This window comes from Cnephaeus nilssonii (genome assembly GCF_951640355.1).
Source record: "Cnephaeus nilssonii genome assembly, chromosome: 17".
Classification (NCBI taxonomy): Eukaryota; Metazoa; Chordata; class Mammalia; order Chiroptera; family Vespertilionidae; genus Cnephaeus; species Cnephaeus nilssonii.
The window spans coordinates 27,758,519-27,770,090 of NC_137088.1; positions in this window are offsets into that span (position 1 = coordinate 27,758,519).

Below are 11,572 nucleotides of genomic sequence, written 5' to 3' on the forward strand. Positions count from 1 at the left end.
TGACAAAAGGCTTGGCAAACATTCTTGAGATGGTTGCAGAGAGGGGCGGGCCCAAGGGAGCTAGAGTCCAGGAGGTACATCTTGCAGTGGGAAAGCATGCTGCAGCCGTAAACCAGCCCTGGTGACTACTCACCTCCATGTCCCAGAGCAACAGAAAGGGGAGAGGGACCCCGCAACCTGAATGGGAAATTTACACACAGTTTTATTTTCTCCTCTTCTCTGCAAAGATGGAGGGCAGGGCCTTCCAGGCAGGGCAGGGCCAGCGGCCTCAGTGGAGCTGGCTGAGCTGGCAGCCACACCTGGCTCCGCAGGGTGATTGGGTGAGAGGGTCACCACAGCTCAGATGTGCCAGAAGCAGGTGTGCACAGGTGGGCCCTGGGCAGGCCGGCCTGGTGGCACATACATCTTCTTTGCTTACAGCAGAGGAGGAGAGGCTTGCCTAGGGAGCCAGTGCCTTCTTCTTCCCAGCCTTGTCCCTCTCTGCCTTTCTCTCTTAGCCCCTTCTCCCTGCAGGCAATGACTCTTCCCAGATGTCAGTGTGACTGCCTGGGCCTGGAATCCTGCCCAGGAAAGATGCGGAGGTGACCCAGTTCTCAGAGTAAACCAGGCTTGATGCGTTTGCTCTGGAGAGTGCAGCTCCCAGGGGTGTGACTGCACCCTAGGTGTGTACAGGCCTTAGCAAGGGATCCAGGCACCCACACCCTCCCCCCTCTTTAGCCTGGGCCGGGGCTGTGTCCCACAGCACCCACCAGGAATATGAAGGTGAGTTGTGAGCTAGACCTAGCAGCCCCCTCCCATGGAGCTGGGAAAGGAATGGTCTCCTATTTCCCAAACGGTTCATTGGTGGAGGAGGGGCTCCAGGGCCCAGATGGCAACATCAAAGGAAGACCCTGCTAGTTGTGAAATTCTCCCTTCCAGCCTCTCCTGGACACTTCCTTTGACAGGGTATGGGGGACAGAAAGCTCACCAGGATCTGGAACAGGTAGCAAATTCCCAGCAAAAGCCTGGGCATTTGAGATGGAAGTTCCAGGGCTTCAGTTTTAAGGGCCAAGCGAGGGCCCTTCTTCTCTTTCTCCTTCTGTAAGACCCCGTGTCCATCAATCACCTCCTTTTAAGCCCAGCCCTGGGAAATCCTGTCCCAGGTTTCCTCCCCCAAACCCTCTCCTTCCACCACCACCACCTCCTTTCACTCCAGGCAGCAGGCCCAGAATCTCCATCAGCACAGGCTGCCTCACAGGGTCTGTGTCTTTGGGGGATTCATTCCTCCAGAGTTGAAGCATTTTTGAAATTAGGCCCTACAGTGGTTGAGGTAAGAGTGTGCTCTCCTAAAAATTCAAGGAGTTCTGACTTTCCAAACTGCACGCACCCCTTTGGTCCCTGGCCTTCCTCTGTGCCCTTGGCTTCAGATGTTCCTACAGGCCCAGGGGTGGGATGATTCCTGCAGGCGGTGAGGTCCCATACTGGAGAGGGAGTTCTGAACACTGCTCTGGGGTCTGTGACTGCCCTGAACCTCCAAGATCCCCAGTCCTGCATGTGCCTAGGAATAGTGTCTGATGGATATTGGTGAATAAATTGACAATCTATAGGAGTGTCAATCTTATAGATTCATCTCTGGGCAGCCATCAGGCAGGGGATGAGGAACTAAGAATTGGCACATTCGAGGTAGTGAGGAAGGGACGATCGCTTTGCAATATCAATGTGACTCCAGACACCTGCCTTCTCTGCACAGCTCCCTTGTACAGAGAACTGATTTGGTGGACATGCGACCGCGGCTTGGAGAGACCAGACCCTCTGCTCTTGGCAAGAGGCTGCAGGGAATGTGGGGAGGCCCTGAGTTTGCAGGGTTCCTTGTAGAAAAGAACCCAGGGTTTTGTGGCTGCTGGAGCAGGGCCAGTGTGATAAAAGACTGCCCCCTAGCGAGCCTAAGCCCACTGCTGGGTCAGCTCCCAGGGCTCCCAAGGTGGATCTTGGGTCTCTGAGAAGGGCGGTGGAGGGATGTTTGGGACAGGGTTTTATCCAGGGGACCGTTGTCTACCAAGCCCCTCCAAGAATGGGCTAATGGCTACAGTTGTGTTTCTGACTTTCCTCCCACTTCAGCCGCTCTTGGACTTTCACATGGTCTTTAAAGAGATGCATATGATCTTTAACACAAACAACCTTAAATCATTGACACCAGGAAATACCTTGCACTTACTCACCTATTCACCCTTCCATGCATCTCTTCTGTCTTATATTGCATGTATTCGTTAAAAAAATATTTCCTGAGCATGCACTTGGAGCCGGGCCCTATGAATCCAAGGGAGTTTCCATCCTTGCGGAGTTCACAGTCACTGGGTGCTGAGAAGAAAGAGGCACGTTCACAATACAGCAGGGATATTTTCATATCAGAGGATGAGAGTATGGACTCAGGGAGGCAGTCATGGCAGGCTTCCTGGACGTGATGCTTCTCAAGCTGAATGCTAAGGCCAAGATGGACTGCAAGGTGTCTTCCCAGGCTGGCATCTGGAGAACCTACACTAGAAGCACAGACACCCTCCCACCCCCCACCCCATTCACCAGTTCAGAAGCAGGAACTGTTGAGCCATTCATGGGTGGTTACTGACCTGCAGCCCCATATGTCCCTCTACAGGAGTAATTGTGGGAGGGATTACAGAGGGACACTTTGTGGAGTACATATGCTAAAACACCTAATAGTGTACTTTAAATAAGAGTAGTTTTTATAAGTTAATTATACCTCACTAAAAAGAAGATTTAAAAAGTCAAGCAGTACTACAATGTAAAAAGGCAGTGTCTTATTCCACTCTTCTCCCCACAAAGTTCCATTCACAAGAGACAACCACTTTCAAGTCTTTGGCATGTTCTGTTATTGACACCTAAGTTTCTGAAAAATAGTCTTCTTCTATTTCATGGTGTTTCTGCTTTAGATAGTATCAACCTATTTCCTACTATGAAGTATTAGGATAGTGCTCTCTTACACACCAAAGACACTTATACACATATACTAGTACTTCTCTTCATCCAGCCTCTTGATATGGCTACATGGCATTTTTTTGCATAAATTACTATTCAATGTTTATATGGTTGTGAATATCTAAGTATTGTTAATAGCTGAATCACATACTTTGCCATGATTATACACTTTCTTATACAACTTTTATTTTTATTGGAGTTAAATGTTTGCCTCATTTTTTCATTTTCCTGGCATGCTATATAGTTAGCATCAGCTTGGGCCCAAATGGACTCTAAAATTCAACTCACTGAGTGTAGACCCACTAGTGTTTAAGCCGGTCCATTTTAGTCTTGGTGGCATCCCTCCTGGGGAGTTGGGACAGGTTACTCTCTGGTCCCATCAAACAGCTTTCATCTTGAGATCTCCCTTCATATCCGTGAAGGCCCTCCCCCAACTTCTGTTCTGTTTGATTTACTGTCTCCCAGACTCCTTGTTTTCATCTTCTAGTAGCTTCTTAAGAATGGATATGTAGGAGGCAAATTTAAAAAATAATTGTGTCTTAAAAGTCTCTTAATTCTACTCTTATACACTACTAATAGTTGTCTGGGTATTAAATTTTAGATTAGAAATAATTTTCCTTCCATATTTTGAAAGTTGCTTCATTGTCTTCTTGCTTTTAGTGTTGCCCATTGGGGAAAATGATGTGATTCTGACTGATGGTCCCTGGATATAAATTATTTCCTCTCTCTCTGGAAGTTTTCAGGATTTTCTCTGCATGTCTGACGCCCTGAAATTCCTGAGTGCTGTGCCTTGATATGTTTTTGTCCTTTGTTTTGGGCTCTTGGTGGACCCTTCCATTTGGCACCTCGTATCTCTAAGTGCTAGAGAATTTTCTCATATGATTTTGAGATCACTTTTCTACAATTCAACTGTTCTCTTTGTTGGAACTCCAACTATTTGGATGTTAGAACTCCCAAAATGATTCTCTAATTTTTAAGTGATTCTTTTCCTATTATCTTTCATTTTGGGGGGAAATTTCCACCTCGTTTTAGTTCAACCCTTCTATACTTGTGCTATCATTTTTAATTTTCAAGAGCTGTTTTTTATTTAATATTTCCTTTCATAACACAATCTTCTTGTTTCATGAATTATCTTCTCTTCTCCCTTTGGGAGAAGTAATTATAATGAAAATTGTTTTCTTATTTCAATCTCCACATTATCTCTGTTTCCTTGGAGTTCCTTTTTTTGCTGTTTATTTGTTTTGCTCTCTGTTTTTCGTAGTTAAGGCTTCCCTCAAATGACATTGGTTCTTGGCTCTCTAGTCCTATGTAAGAGGGAGGCATTTCATAGCTGAGGAAAGCCCCATATGGGTGCAGAGTTCCCCTTGGTGGGTCTCACAGTAACAGGATAGGATAGGGTTCTGGTGCTGATGTTGGAGTCCGGAAGCCTGGCTGCCAGTGTGTTCAAACAGAAGGGGGCTGGGGGAGTGGGCTCTGCCTGACCCACCACTACCATCGTTACATTCAGATGGTAACTCTCCAGCTTGGCAGAGGGTCGGAGGGAGGGGTGTGATAAGGAGTAAGGTGCTGATCTTCTTTTCATGTGGTGAAGGGGCGGGGGGAATCTCAGAGTATGCTCCTCTTTATAAGGTTTACAACCAACTCACCTGGCTCCACTTGCAAAAGATTGTGTGAGGCTCTGCCAAGCTTGCTTCTTCCCCTCCCCAGACATTCAGCGCTGGGGAGAAAGTTACAACCTCATCTGTCTGCTCTCTGTTTTCCAGAATTTTATTGACATCACTTTCCTGCTCTCTTCTCTCCTGCCTTCTTTCATTGATGAGTTAGGCTTTTTCCTTTTATCTCTTTCCTACCCAGTAGGCAGGTTGGGGTGGAGCCAGGGTGGAGGCTTTGTTCTCTCCTCCTCCTTTAGCCAGACTCAGCCTCCTCTTAGTTTTTCTCACTGAGGTGGCTCATTCCAGACCTTGTCAAGACTGGTGTGGGCACTTGGACAGGAAGCTGGCAAAGTCAGGGTTGCTCAGCTGGTCCTACAACTTCAGGGCTTGCTTTCTCTGCAGTGGGCTGGGCTCCCATACATCCGCCAAGGATAAGGCCAGGGTGGGGATGCTTCTGTGCTGGTATTACTGTGGATGACACATGGTGCTTGGGACTCCAGGACTCCGGGGCTGCAGTAATGGCCTTGGAAAGGAAGACTGGAGGCTTGGGTTTTAGAGGCCCAGGGGCTGAGCCCACAGTTGAAGGAGGTGCAAGACACCTTCAGAAACCACCTTGTCTTCACAAAACCTGGGTATCCAGGGAAACACTGGCTTTGGCTTCAGGTCTCACCTCTTTCCTCTTTACGCATTCACAGGAGAGAGTGGAGGGGAGGACACCGTCTCTCCCAGGCTCACCTTTTGCTGCCTTCTGAGGGCAGAGCATCTGGCCTTTCAGCCCCGTTGGAAAGGTTCTGCTATTTGACTGGGCAGGGCCTGGAGAGTCAGTTGGGAGACATGATCATGTGCGGATCGTTTTGTGCCGAGGCTCTCAGATGTGTCCTGTGGCATGCTCCACAGTACCTGTGCTCAAATGTGCCAGGGAGACTCCATAAATGGGATTCTTATCTTAGAGATCCACAATAGCATCCACCTGTGAAGAATCCAAAAAGTTCGGCAGAAAGGAAGCCATACATTTTGTTTAAGGCACCCGCAGAAGTGAGTGTCCCGGGCTCCTTTGATCTTTCTGCTTCTGCATCCATTGGCCACAGCTTCTAGGCTCAGCCTCCTGCTTGTGAGTTGATCACTGCCATTCCCGCTATCAAGTCAGCCTTCCAAGTAGTAAGAGGGTTAAAACCCAAGGGGAGCTGTGCAAAAGGGTGGATGCCCTCTCGGTCAATGTTCCTATAAAAATATCCAACCTGATAACCTTTGATTTTTATTGGAACATTTAGCCTATTTATATTTAATGAAATTACTAATATATTTAGGTTTAAATCCACCTAAATCTCACTATTTGTCTATTTGTTTCACTTATTTTATGTTCATTTCCCCCCTTCTTTCTTGCTTTCTAAGTACTTTTTATTATTCCATTCCATTTCCCTTATTAATTATACATTACTTTATTATTTTTTAGTGGTCACCTGAGAGTTTGCAAGATATACCCTTGACATTAAAGTTTAATGTAAATTTATACTTTTGCCAGGTCCAGGACAACGATAAAGATTTTAGAACACGTTAACTCCATTTAATCCCCTCCCATCTTTTGTGTTCTTGTTGTCATGTATGTTAATTCCATATGTACTTTCAGCCTTATAAGACATTATTACTATTTTCCTATACATTATCAATATTCATTTAGTCTACTCATCTGTTTACCCTTTTCATTGCTCTCTATTCCTTCCTTCCTTCATCTCCATGCTTCCACTTAGGGTCATCTTTCTCTTCCAGCAGAGGATAATAGCTCCTCATTTTTATTGAATGGAAAATGTCTTTACTTTCTCCTTCCTCCCTGTGTGTGCAGAAGCAGAGCATGCTTGGCTGCCAAGGTCAGGCCCGTATTGAGCCGGGCTGTCCTTCCGGAGCTCACGGGCTAGATGGAAAGTTCACAGCCTCTTTCCTGGGTGTGAGAGGCATCACGTAAAGTCAGTGTTTGACAGAAGTCAGAGGCGCTTATTCAACTCTGACTTGGGCCAAAGGATCAGATCTGGCTCTGGTCCAATTTCGAAAGGAAAGCTACTCCTGGCACGTCCTCTCACAATCCTTCTTCTCCACTGGGCAGCTACGGAGTCCAGGCCTCAGTGTCCAGCCTCCCTCTGGGCAGGGGGTGAGGGGAAGGAGAATCTCTGAGTCCACCCAAATCTCCAGGTTTGCACACAGTAGAATAACTTCATCAGGCCTCCTTTCGTCACAGAGCAATTCAAAAAACATTTTGTAAACTGCTCTCCCCTTGAACTCCTCAGATAAGTGTTAGCCCTGTAAGGATGGAAGTGAGTGGTCATCAGTGCCCACGTACCAACCAATTCTCAGCTGTCAGCCGCTGTAGCAGGATTCTTTTTTTTACCCTGAGAGGGTCTGGCCCAATGTGAATTGGTGGCCTTGAGGATCCCAGAGTGAATCAGGCAGTTCAAGTCTTCTCCAGATGGCATGCCTCTGGCCTGGGATCCCAGCTGCCCAATGCCTACATCCTATACTCTGCAGCAAGCAGGAAAGCCACACCACGGCAGAAGGCGAGATGAAGGGACATTGGGCAACTTCCTTCCTCCCCCCCAAATCACAGAAGCCCCACCTGCCAAGGTGAGTAACTGCCTACATCGAGGACACAGGAAATAAACAAAACAGAAACAAGCTTGCCTCTGTCTGGACTCCGAGCTCTCTCTGGGAGCAGGAGGAAAGTTGGAATGCATTTCTGGTGGGCTGCCTGCATTTAGTTATTTTTCTACAGGCCAAAGAGAGAACCTGGGAGCCTTTCCTTCTCTAAATTTTATTTTACTGAGCAAAACAAAAACTCATTCTAGACTGTTTCCTCTGTCCGGAACACTCTTCCCCTAGATAGCCGATGGTTCGTGCGCTTCTTTGCAGGTCTCTGCTCAAATACCACCTTCTCGGGAGGCCTTTCCAAACACCCCATGTAAAGTTACAACCACTGTCACCCCCACCTCACCACCCACCCAAGCCCCGGCAATTCCCCATTCTCTTCACTGCTTTATTTTTCTCTGTCACCACACTTTATTTACCATCTGCCTACCTTCACTAGACTGTCAGCTACATGAGGGCAATGATATGTGTATGTTTTATCTTCTGCAGTGTCCCAGAGCCAAGAACAGTGCCTGGCACACAGTTGATGTATGAGTTATTTATTGCTTCATGACAAATTGTACCTAAAACATAGTGCCTTAAAACAACATTTAGTTGAGGGCAGCTTGTCTGGGTCTTCTGGCTTAGCGTACATCAAAGTGTTGGCTGCAGCTGCAGCCTCATCCGAATACTCAAATGGGGAGGATCTGCTTCAAGCTCACGTGGTTGTTGGCAGGATTCAGTGTCTCACGGGCTATTGGACTGAGGGGCTCAGTGCCTCACTGGCTGGCTGTTGGCCAGAATCTGCCCTCTGTTTCTTGCCACGTGGGCTTCTCCACAGGGCAGCTCACCACTTGGCAGCTGACCTCATCAGAGTGAGTAAACAAGAGGAATCACAGAGAGAGTGTGAGCAAGAAGAATGCTATCGTCTTTTAGAAACTGATGTTGGATGTAATGTCCATCACTTTTACTGTATTCTCTTCACTAGAAGCAAGGTAATAGGGTCAATGCACACGTAGGGGGAGGGGATTGCACAAGTATGCATTAGTACCAGGAAACCAGGCCTTTGGAAGTCATTTTGGAAACTGCCAACCACATCAGCCTTTCAATTAGTGTTTGTTGAATGGGTGAATGAATGAGTTTATCCAAACTATTTATCCAAATAGAGGGGGAGGATATATCCAGGTAGGGGTATACCGCTGTTAAGACATGGTTTCCTCAACACACTGGAAAGCCAGGAGACATGGGCATCAAAGAGTTTGCCACTTTCCACTTGTCACATGCTTCCTTTTCAAGATGGGTTGATTTCTACTCTGACTCTATCCTCCTTGCTCCCCCGAAAACACATGTGTGCCTATGACATATAAATGGGAGGGTAATTCATTCTTTGGAGAAATGAAGAAACTGGTGAGCTTACATACGGTCTCAGAGGTTAGTGAATTGCTGTCAGAGGAAAGGCTTAGGAAATTTGTTAATTTTGGGGAAAGCACATTTTTTCCCACTTGCACAACTCAAATAAGGCTGAGCACTCCCATACTGGAATTTTCCAAACCATTTCAATTTCTCAGATAGAGAGGAGGAAATTTGGGCAAAGGCTTATTTGTAAGGAAGAAATGAGCTATATAAGTGGTATATGTACCTTTTGTATGCTCAGCATGAGAGCTTGCGTCTCAGGGACACAGAAGAAGTTAAAGACACAGGAGGAACACCCAAGGCAGCTGGAGGGGCCAGACGCACAATAGGGAGATAGCAGTGAAACAGTTATGAGGCTCAGATGTGGTGTGATGCTGGAGATCAAGAAAAGGGGATTCATGGGGCTGCCGTGGGCAGGGAGGGGCTGGAAATTGGTAGGTTAGAGCTTTACTTTTTTTTTTTTTTAAGGGAAACTTAGATTTTATTAAGTCCATTTATGCCCTGTGATTTTCATTGCTACTTCTTTTTTTAAAAAATATAGTTTTACTGATTTAAGAGAGGAAGAGAGAGGGAAAGAAAGGTAGGAACATTAATGATGAGAGATAATCATCCATGGGCTGTCTCCTGCACGCCCCACACTGGGGGGGTCAAGCCCGCAACTCAGGCATGTGCCCTCCTGGTTCATAGGTCGACGCTCAACCACTGAGCCATGCCAGTTGGCTAGAGCTTCACTTTTGAGTATGAAAAGTATTTGAATAGGAGGAGGGCATTCTAGGTGAGGAGCAGCATAGGAGAAAGGGCACAGAAATGGAAATTTGTGCCGCATGATTACGGGCAGAGAAAAAGGCCTGAATAAATAAATGGAAGGTGTGGGGAATGACTCGGAAGAGAATGAGAGGCTGAAGGGCAGGACCTTTGTAAGTTTAGGAGGGACTGAACTCCTAAGCAGGACTAGTTCTTGCAGAAGAGAGGTGGAAAGTACTCAGTTCTTGGGGTCGGTTACTCATCACTGGGCCCAAGGATGAGCAGCCCCAGCAACAGCCTGTGATGGGCCGTGGTGGGACGGCTGCCAAGAAGCCTGCCTCCTGTCGGGGAGATGCTGCCGAAAAGCTGAGTGGGTCTTGGATACAGCTGCCAGGCGACCAACAAAGTTCACCCTGATTCTTTGGGGTCTGTTAAGATGAGGGGGAAACCATCACAGGAGAGAAGAGGGCAGGGTCACACTAGAACTTCTATGCGACGCCATCCCCTTCCACCCCCAGTCCTGCCCACAACCCCATCCTTCCCCCTGTCCCCAGTCTCTGTTCTATTTTTCTCCACGACACCGACAGCCTCCTGACCCACGGTGCGCTTATTTATTTGTCTTGCACATGGTCTGTTTCCTCCACTGGCACGTAAGCTCCTTAGGGCAAGGGTGGGGGATTCCCAGAGACTCCAAGAGGGCCTGGCACATAGTACTAGTAAATGCTTATTATCTGTTGACTGGAAGGAGCGAATCACACAAGTGAGGCCTTGGTACAAAGTGACGAAGTCTACTAATCGAGAGTTTGATCTGGTTAGGAGGATCAGGGTGGCTGATTTGCTACCTTGCCCACAGCCAGGGCAGCTGCATAGTGTGATAGTGTGTGTGTGTGTGTGTGTGTGTGTGTGTGTGTGTGTGTGTGTGTCTTTAAATACAGAGAAGAGCTTGCCCTTGTTGGGAACAGCCCCCACCTCAGTCTGGGCACCAGAGAAAGCTGCAGGTGACACAGCCTCCCTTAGGGTCACATCGCCTCCTGCCCCCAACAGACTAATTTCCCACATTTCTGAGTTTGGGGTTTCTGCCAGCCTGGAGCTCTGTACCAGCCTGCACCTCCGCACCCTCCCCTTGGGAGCCTGTAGGAGTTTCATCTCCTCTTCCATCCCCTCCTGCAGCCGCATGAGTGTTGGTCTCTCTCTGCCTGAGAAAGACCGGCAGACTGGGGTTTTCCTCTTCCCCAGCCCCAGCCCCAGCCCCAGCCCCAGCCCCAGCCCCAGCACGCAGCCAGGAAAAGGGCTGCTGGTGGTGTTTCAGAGGTTCCATGACCCCATAAAGTATGCTTCATTTTTTCTCAGAAAATAAGCCATTTTTTCTCTTATGTTTTCATATGGTGCCCAGAAGTCCCTGGATTTCCTGGAATTTATATGAAGAATTCCAACTATTCCAGCTGTAGTTTGCACATACATAGCTCCTGCCAACAGAGAGATGCTGGCCATCTGGGTGCAGCCTGTGGGGGCGGAATGAGCTCTGCTCTCAAGCCCTGGACCAAGGCATGGGCTCCTCTGCTGACCCCTGCATGGTCTCAGGTACTTTTTAAAAACAATGTTATTGCGGTGTCATTGGCATATAATAAAGTACACTGAACAACACGTTACGTTTTGATTTAATATATGCACCCATGAAATGGTCACCACAATCAAGATAGTGAACATAGCCACCATCTCCAAATTTTGCTCGTGTCCCTTTATAATCCTGCTCTTCAACCACCTTCCAGACCTGTTTTCTATTCCGGTAGATCAGTTTGTCTTTTAAAAACTTTTGTATAAATGGGATCATCCAGGATGTATTCTTTTTTTCCTTTGGTCTGACTTCTTTTACTTAGCACCCACGCTGCTGTGTGTCTCGGCAGTTCATTTTCTTTGGTTGTTAGGTAGTATTCCATTGTATGCATATAACATAACATGTGTATCTAGTCATCTCTTGAGGGACATTTGTTTTTTTCTCCCCCAGCTTTTGACTATTACACATAAAGTTGCTATGAACATTCATGCACAAGCGTTTGTATGGACATGTGTTTTACTTTCTCTTGCAAGGTTACCTAGGAGAGGAACGGTTGATTAATGTGGAAGGCATATATCTAACTTTTAAAGAAACTGCCACTGTTTTCCTGTGGTTGTACTATTTT